Raw genomic sequence first — 8,051 nt, 5'->3', positions numbered from 1 at the left:
GCGAATGAACACGAATTGGCCGGTCCGATTGTAGGAGGCGGGCTGCTGGCCATGTGACCTGTTGACGTAGCCGGTGTCATGGCGCTGCCCTGTGTAGGGAAGTGATGGTGATGGAGAGGTAAGAGTTGGATGTTCTGCTGGTTTCCAGAGCCAGTCATAGGATTTGGAGATTTATGTGTGAGTTTCCGTATGCATTGCTTGTGAATGGATACCAATAGGGTCACTAAAATGTCCCCTTCCCAAAAGTGCGTACTACATGTGGCCCTCAGGGCCCCTGCACACAGTCTGTGCTCCCCCCACACACATGTGGCCCTCAGGGCCCCTACACACAGTCTGTGCTCCCCCCCCACACACATGTGGCCCTCAGGGCCCCTACACACAGTCTGTGCTCCCCCCCCCACACACATGTGGTCCTCAGGGCTCCTACACACAGTCTGTGCCCCCCCCCCACACACATGTGTGGCCCTCAGGGCCCCTACACACAGTCTGTGCCCCCCCCCCCCCACACACATGTGTGGTCCTCAGGGCTCCTACACACAGTCTGTGCCCCCCCCCCACACACATGTGGCCCTCAGGGCCCCTACACACAGTCTGTGCTCCCCCCACACCTATGTGGCCCTCAGGGCCCCTACACACAGTCTGTGCCCCCCCCCACACACATGTGTGGCCCTCAGGGCCCCTACACACAGTCTGTGCTCCCCCCCACACACATGTGGCCCTCAGGGCCCCTAGACACAGTCTGTGCTCCCCGCTCACACATAGCCTGTTCTCTTGCTGAGTATTTATATTGGATCTTTCTGAGAGAAATATGACAAGTAATATGTAAGGGGGCTGTACAGAGGACTGATATGGAAGCTCTCATTTGTAAATCTCTTAGGCTACATTGAACTGAATCATGAGTAGAATCGCCATGATTTTCCCAGTGATTTCAAAACGCCCAGGTGTGACTGACCAATCACACAATGCACATTTAGGATGCTATTCATTTAAATGGCTCCTAAATATGGTGCCGCTCTGCAATTGTGTGAAGAATGTGCCCAAAATAAGTGAGTCTTCTGTAATCTGTCTCTAGAAAGATGTCCCTAGTCTTTAACAAAGTATAGTTTATGTATGGTCTCTCTTGAGCTCTGCCGGCGGGGCTGGGGCCGTCTCTCTTGAGCTCTGCCGGCGGGGCTGGGGCCGTCTCTCTTGGAGCTCTGCCGGCGGGGCTGGGGGCCGTCTCTCTTGGAGCTCTGCCGGCGGGGCTGGGGGCCGTCTCTCTTGGAGCTCTGCCGGCGGGGCTGGGGGCCGTCTCTCTTGGAGCTCTGCCGGCGGGGCTGGGGGCCGTCTCTCTTGGAGCTCTGCCGGCGGGGCTGGGGGCCGTCTCTCTTGGAGCTCTGCCGGCGGGGCCATCTCTCTTGGAGCGTGCCAGTGTTCTGTCAAAATCTCCACTTACGTCACTTACGCTTTTTTCTGAGCAGCAGTAACTGCAGATTTCAATGATTTGCCTGTTTTCACAGAACACCAGTAGATTACAGTAGACTATATGAGTGAGCATTGTTAGTCTGCCTACTACTAACCAACAACAAGGTGGCGACAACTTTTTTACTGCTTAGCTGTTTTATCAAAACGGCCAACTCCTCATGTACCCTACTGTATATGCTGCCGCTGTCGTGTGAAAGCATCGAAATCTGCAAGTATGGCTGCTGGAGAGAAAGTGGAAATGACGGAATTGGAGATTTTGACCAGTTGGCTCTTTTGACAGAACCTTGGCAGACTGTGATTGCGACTGGGAGCATGCCAGTGTTGTGTCAGAATCGCAACCCGGCAGATTAGGTAATAGAAGTGACGTTGCGTCACTAAACTGCGACAGCCATCTTTGTAGTAAAATACAGTATTTTGAAATCCATCAGACTGTTTTGATATTGAATTGTAAAAGCAGCAGTGTTCTGTCAGATTAGCAAACCTGTGTGATCAACAGACTTACCACTGCTTTTAGAAATCAACATCAAAAAGATGTCACGGACTTTGAAATACTGTATTTCACTATATAAGCAGAGTTTACTGGTAAAAATAAGTGTGAAATGCAAGACTTGGTGTAAAAAGATGTCTGCTGCCGCATTCTGACTGCAGGCTTACTATGGTGCTGGGTGCAAGATTGCCATTGCAGTGTTGTGACGAAAAGTCACTTCCGTTACCTATTCTGATGGGTCGCCGATTCTGATGGAACACTGCAGAAAAGCTTTCTGTTGCATTTCTTATACTGAATGTTATGTGTGGCCCTTTAGCAATGTTGGGGGCCAGGCTTGATGCCTTATATCAAGTAAGTTGACCACCACAGGTCCATAGTTGTCTTTCCTTTGCTTCCATGTTGTTCCTTTCAACTGATGTGAGTAATGAAAAGTAAACTCCTAAGTTGCTCAGTTTGGAGATCAGATGTGACAAGGCTGGGCCAATCACCAAGCTCAAGAGCTGTCGCATGTATTTCCATATCTAGAGGTAGCGAGAACCTTCTTAAGGCTGGGTTCACACTACTACACTACTTTCATCCTACTTTGCTCTGCTACATTGGTCCTACATTTATCCTACATTGGTCCTACTTTCATGAACAGGATACTACTTTGGTCCGACTTCAATGATATTCAATGGGCCTGAAGTAGGATCAATGTAGGACCAAAAGTAGTACAGGGAGCATTTTCAAAGTCGGACCGACTTGTGTAGGACGCTACAAGACGCTCTCATAGGGAAACATTGAACACAGAGCAAAGTAGGATGAAAGTAGTGTAGTAGTGTGAACCCAGCCTTACTGCTAGCACTGAATAGGGAATGGGATGTGCTGCTGGGGTGGGGTTGTTATGGCCGGATTCACACTTCCACTTTCTTGGGAACACATGTAACTTGCATTTCGATGACCATTTATTTTGAATGACACCCCAGTGCACTAAGACAATGTATCTGTATTGCAGCACACTACAGTGCATTTAACTTTAAGTGGTTTTGAAGTCTTGGAGTTACCTTACATGGTCCTAAAGCCTGAAAGGTGATTTTTTTTTTTTTTTTCCCCTTAATGCATTAAGGGAAAAAATCTTCTGTGCTACGGGATCCCCCCAGCCCCCCTGATGCTTACCTGCGCCCGATCCTGTGATGCGCACAAGAGCAGCAGCTCTCACCAATGTCTCCCTCCTCACTAAGCAGATTGATAGCAGTGGGTACTCTTGGATGGCATTGCTGTTAGTCAAATGTTGTTACCAGGAAGCGGGAGGCGGAGTCAAGCTGCCTGGTCTGCGTCCATAGATACCAACAGGGTGCCTCTGGAGCGAGTTGGCGCGAGTGCTCCCATAGAAAGCAGCTTACTATGGCACTCACCAAGGAGGAGCTAGGAGCTCGGGCCGGGGAACCCAGAAGAGGAGGATCTGTGCGAAACCCATTGCACAGAGCAGGGAAGTAATAACGAGTTTATTATTTTAATGAAAAAAGAAGGTAAAAAAACTCATACTTTCGTCCCCTGGATTCACAGTATTGAAAATCTGATGCGGATTTCCCCACATCCAATTCACATGTCAGGAGATTGTGGCTGGCTCTCAAAGAAAGCCGGTTCACACATCTCCAGAGCAAATTGCACACAAGTCCTGTGCGTCAGCTGGTGCGTTTCAGGTCTGAATTCAGCGAACAATTGGACCGAAAACTGAACTAAAAACGCTGAATAGGGATGCACCGGAACCCTGCTGCGAGCCGCTCCACACAGTAGTGTGAACCCAACATGAATTTACAAAACGACTCAATTGAGTGCGTACAGAAGTTGATAGGTTGAGCCTGCCCATACATGGATCGAAATTTGTCCAGTTCCCTGCTTAACCTGGCCAATTGAGTTGGAGCGGCATTGTATGTTGGTGACCAGATCACCAGCACTGATCCTTCACTTCTAGAGCCTAGCTACAAATCACTGAAGGGAAGCGATCAGAAACATCATGCTGATTTTCAATCAACAAAGTACTTCTTGACAAATTGCCGGTGGCTAGGACTAAACCATTTACTACAGATTGCAGGCATTGGGGAATTGTAGCGGCCAATAATCGCTGCTACAGAATCACCCTTCCAATATGGCCCTTAAAGCCCAATTCTGCACAAAAAAAAAAATCTTTGCAGTAACCCATCACACTGTAAGGGCTAAATGCTCATTTAATCTACGGGGTTGCAGAAAAGGCTGTATTACATATGACTCCCTGCTCCAGCAGCGTCCCTCAATCCGTACAAGTGATCCACCACAGCCCCCTCTGTAAGATGCTTCTGGCCATGCTTGCCCTGCTATGTACTATACAGAATTCATAGCCCTGTGCTGTATATGATGCACAGACTGGAGGTTCAGGGGGAGAGCCAGAGCCTGCTGGAGTGGGTTGAGTAATACAGCCTCTTCAGGAACCCCCTAGACTTAAAGCGGAGGTCCGCCGGAAAAAAGAATATTAAAAGTCGGCAGCTACAAATATTGCAGCTGCTGATTTTTAATATATGGACACTTGCCTGTCCTGGGTGCTCCCGCGATGTTGGCACCCGAAGCCATCGGTTGCTGCCACCGCCATCTTCGGTAAGGAAATCAGGAAGTGAAGCCTCAAGGCTTCACTTCCTGATTCCCTACTGCGCATGCGCAAGTCACGCTGCATGATTCCACTGGTCCTTGCTGTCTTCTGGGACCTGTGTGTCTCCCAGAAGACAGTGGGGAGGGGGGCGAGGTAGGTGCCAGAAGTGGTATCTGCTCCCTCCTCCCCCCTGAAAGGTACCAAATGTGACACCAGAGGGGGGGATTCCAAAAAAAAGTTCCATTTTAGGGTGGAATTCCGCTTTTAAAGTGGTTGTAAACCCCAGACATAAAATCTGAAAAGAGCACATATATCTGTAGTGTTTACTTGTTTCTCTCTGGTGCTTTGTTCTACTGTTATCAGCATGAGCAGGGCTGTTAAGGCAGTACAGCCAGTCCTCCTGTACTGGGCCCATCAATTCAAAAGAGGGGCCCAGACACCTGCTTACCAAGAGAGCTGGCTGTACTGTCTTATTGCAGACAACAATCCTCTTCTACCATCACCTGCAGAGCTTCCGGCTTCTCCTCCTTTTTCTCCCTCCAGCTGCACTGCAGGGGGATTGGTTCTAGCACATGCACAGCTTCCATTTGTCCAGGCCCCCTTTCCCCTGCAGCATTGCTGGCTTCCTTCCTCTCCCACCAGCACGGATGGAGAGTGGAGGAAGGGTCCTGTAAATATAATTTTCTTGCCCCTTCCTTTCCTGAATGAACACAGTGAGTGATCAGTATCAAACACTCCTGTGTCCATTCATCGCTAATGCATATTCATTCATCTATGCAGCTGGGGTTGCAGGAAAGGGGCTGATAAATCTATGTTCTCAGTCACTTTCGACTAGGAGAGGTAGTCAGATAGGTCGTATGGGGCCCCATGATTTCTAACAGCAGCCCTAAGCATGAGTGGCGTCTGAAAAGTTTTCCCAACACATGAGATAAAATTTGTGACGGGGGAGGGAGGGGAGCACAGAGGGTGTCTATTCAAAATACAGCTCTGCATGTTCCTTCATTCTTCTGCCTATGTGAAGGGGATGTGTTCCTTTCCTCTGATCAGCTCTCACACAGTGTATAAGAGCTGTAACTGCAGCTCTCCACTCCCTCCTCTGTACTCCTCACAGATGCATCATTTTTATTTTTACCAAATCTCTGTGTATCATCTGAGGCTATTCCAGGGTTTGACGAACTCCGGGCGCCAGCGATCGGGCCGCGGCTTTGCAGCCTTCTGCAGGCCTATGCTTTCTTTCTGTGATCTGGCACCATCTTGTGGTGGATGTTGCTATGACAAGACAACCAGCAATTCTAATGGTGCTTCCCTGGTCTGTTTTCATTGCTATATATATATATATATAATTTTTTTTTTATTTTTTTTTATATTACAGACCAAAAGTTTGGACACACCTTCTCATTCAAAGAGTTTTCTTTATTTTCATGACCATGGAAATTGTAGATTCACACTGAAGGCATCAAAACTATGAATTAACACATGTGGAATTATACATAACAAATAAGTGTGAAACAACTGAAAATATATTTCACATTCTAGGTTCTTCAAAGTAGCCACCTTTTGCAGCAGACACATCTCTAGAACTGGTAAGAGGAGACTGTGTGAATCCGGCCTTCATGGTAGAATATCTGCTAGGAAACCACTGCTAAAGAAAGGCAACAAGCAGAAGAGACTTGTTTGGGCTAAAGAACACAAGGAATGGACATTAGACCAGTGGAAATCTGTGCTTTGGTCTGATGAGTCCAAACTTGAGATCTTTGGTTCCAACCCCCGTGTCTTTGTGCGACGCAGAAAAGGTGAACGGATGACTCTACATGCCTGGTTCCCACTGTGAAGCATGGGAGGAGGAGGTGTGATGGTGTGGGGGTGCTTTGCTGGTGACACTGTTGGGGATTTATTCAAAATTGAAGGCATACTGAACCAGCAAGGCTACCACAGCATCTTGCAGCGGCATGCTATTCCATCCGGTTTGCGTTTAGTTGGACCATCATTTATTTTTCAACAGGACAATGACCCCAAACACACCTCCAGGCTGTGTAAGGGCTATTTGACCAAGGAGAGTGCTGGGGTGCTGCGCCAGGTGACTACCTCTTGAAGCTCATCAAGAGAATGCCAAGAGTGTGCCAAGCAGTAATCAAAGCAAAAGGTGGCTACTTTGAAGAACCTAGAATATGAAATATATTTTCAGTTGTTTCACACTTTTTTTGTTATGTATAATTCCACATGTGTTCATTCATAGTTTTGATGCCTTCAGTGTGAATCTACAATTTTCATAGTCATGAAAATAAAGAAAACCCTTTGAATGAGAAGGTGTGTCCAAACTTTTGGTCTGTACTGTGTGTGTGTGTGTGTGTGTGTGTAATTATATATATATATATATATTAGTTTTATTATTATTCTAACACCCTAGAGAATAAAATGGCGGTCATTGCAATACTTTCTGTCGCACCGTATTTGTGCAGTGGTCTTACAAGCGCACTTTTTTGGGAAAAAATATACTTTTTTTTTTTTTTACTAAAGACATAAGACACCAGTAAAGTTAGCCCAATTTTTTTATATATTGTGAAAGATAATGTTACGCCAAGTAAATTGATACCCAACATGTCAAGCTTCAAAATTGTGGCGTCCGCTTGTGGAATGACGACAGGAGTGTCTTAGCGAGAGGAATATGACATTTGAAACCCATGTCCCGGATCTGTCTGTGTGTGGTGGCTCTTCATGCACAGACTCCAGCCTCAGTCCACTCCTTGTGAAAGTCCCCAACACTTTTGAATGGCCTTTTCCTGACAATCCTCTCCAGGCTGCGGTCATCTCTGCTGCTTGTGCACCTTTTTCTTCCACACTTTTCCCTTCCACATAACTTTCTATTAATGTGCTTTAAAACAGCACTTTGGGAACATCCAACTTCTTTTGCAATTACCTTTTGAGGCTTTCCCTCCTTATGGAGGGTGTCAATGATGGTTTTCTGCACAACTGTCAGGTCAGCAGTCTTTCTCATGATTGTGATTCCTACTGAACCAGACTGAGAGACCATAAAGGCTCAGGAACCCTTTGCAGGTGTTATGGCTTAATTGGCCAATTAGAGTGGGACACTTTGAGCCTAGAATATTGCACCTTTTCACAATATTCTAATTTTCTGAGATTGTGGATTTGGGGTTTTCATGAGCTGTAAGCCATAATCATCACAATTATGACAAATCACGGCTTGAACTATCTTGCTTAACATGTAATGAGTCCATCTCATATATTAGTTCACCTTTTATACATTAGTGAAATAAATGAACTTTTGCACAATATTCAAATGTGTGTGTGTGTGATATATGTGTAATATATATATATATATATATATATATATATATATATATATATATATATATATATATATATATATATATATATATATATATTATATATATTTTGTAAGGGCTTAGCTCGGTAGCGGGTGTGTGACCCCTTGGATGGGTTCACCACACACTGAATTTATACAGACTGGCAGTCGAA

General features: G+C 46.2%; 1 protein-coding gene across 1 annotated transcript in view; it reads left to right on the top strand.

Moving 5' to 3' along the window:
- Positions 1–13: 13 nt before the first annotated feature.
- INTS11 (integrator complex subunit 11) overlaps positions 14–8,051 on the top strand; it is a 40,869-nt gene continuing 32,831 nt past the window's right edge. Inside the window, exon 1 of the mRNA XM_040325855.1 lies at positions 14–118. The gene's annotated coding sequence lies outside the window, so the exon portion shown is untranslated. The remainder of the gene's footprint in view (positions 119–8,051) is intronic.

This window comes from Rana temporaria, chromosome 10 (genome assembly GCF_905171775.1).
Source record: "Rana temporaria chromosome 10, aRanTem1.1, whole genome shotgun sequence".
NCBI lineage: Eukaryota > Metazoa > Chordata > Amphibia > Anura > Ranidae > Rana > Rana temporaria.
Note: the sequence above shows the minus strand (reverse complement) of the source record. Positions and strands in the feature narration are given on the sequence as shown.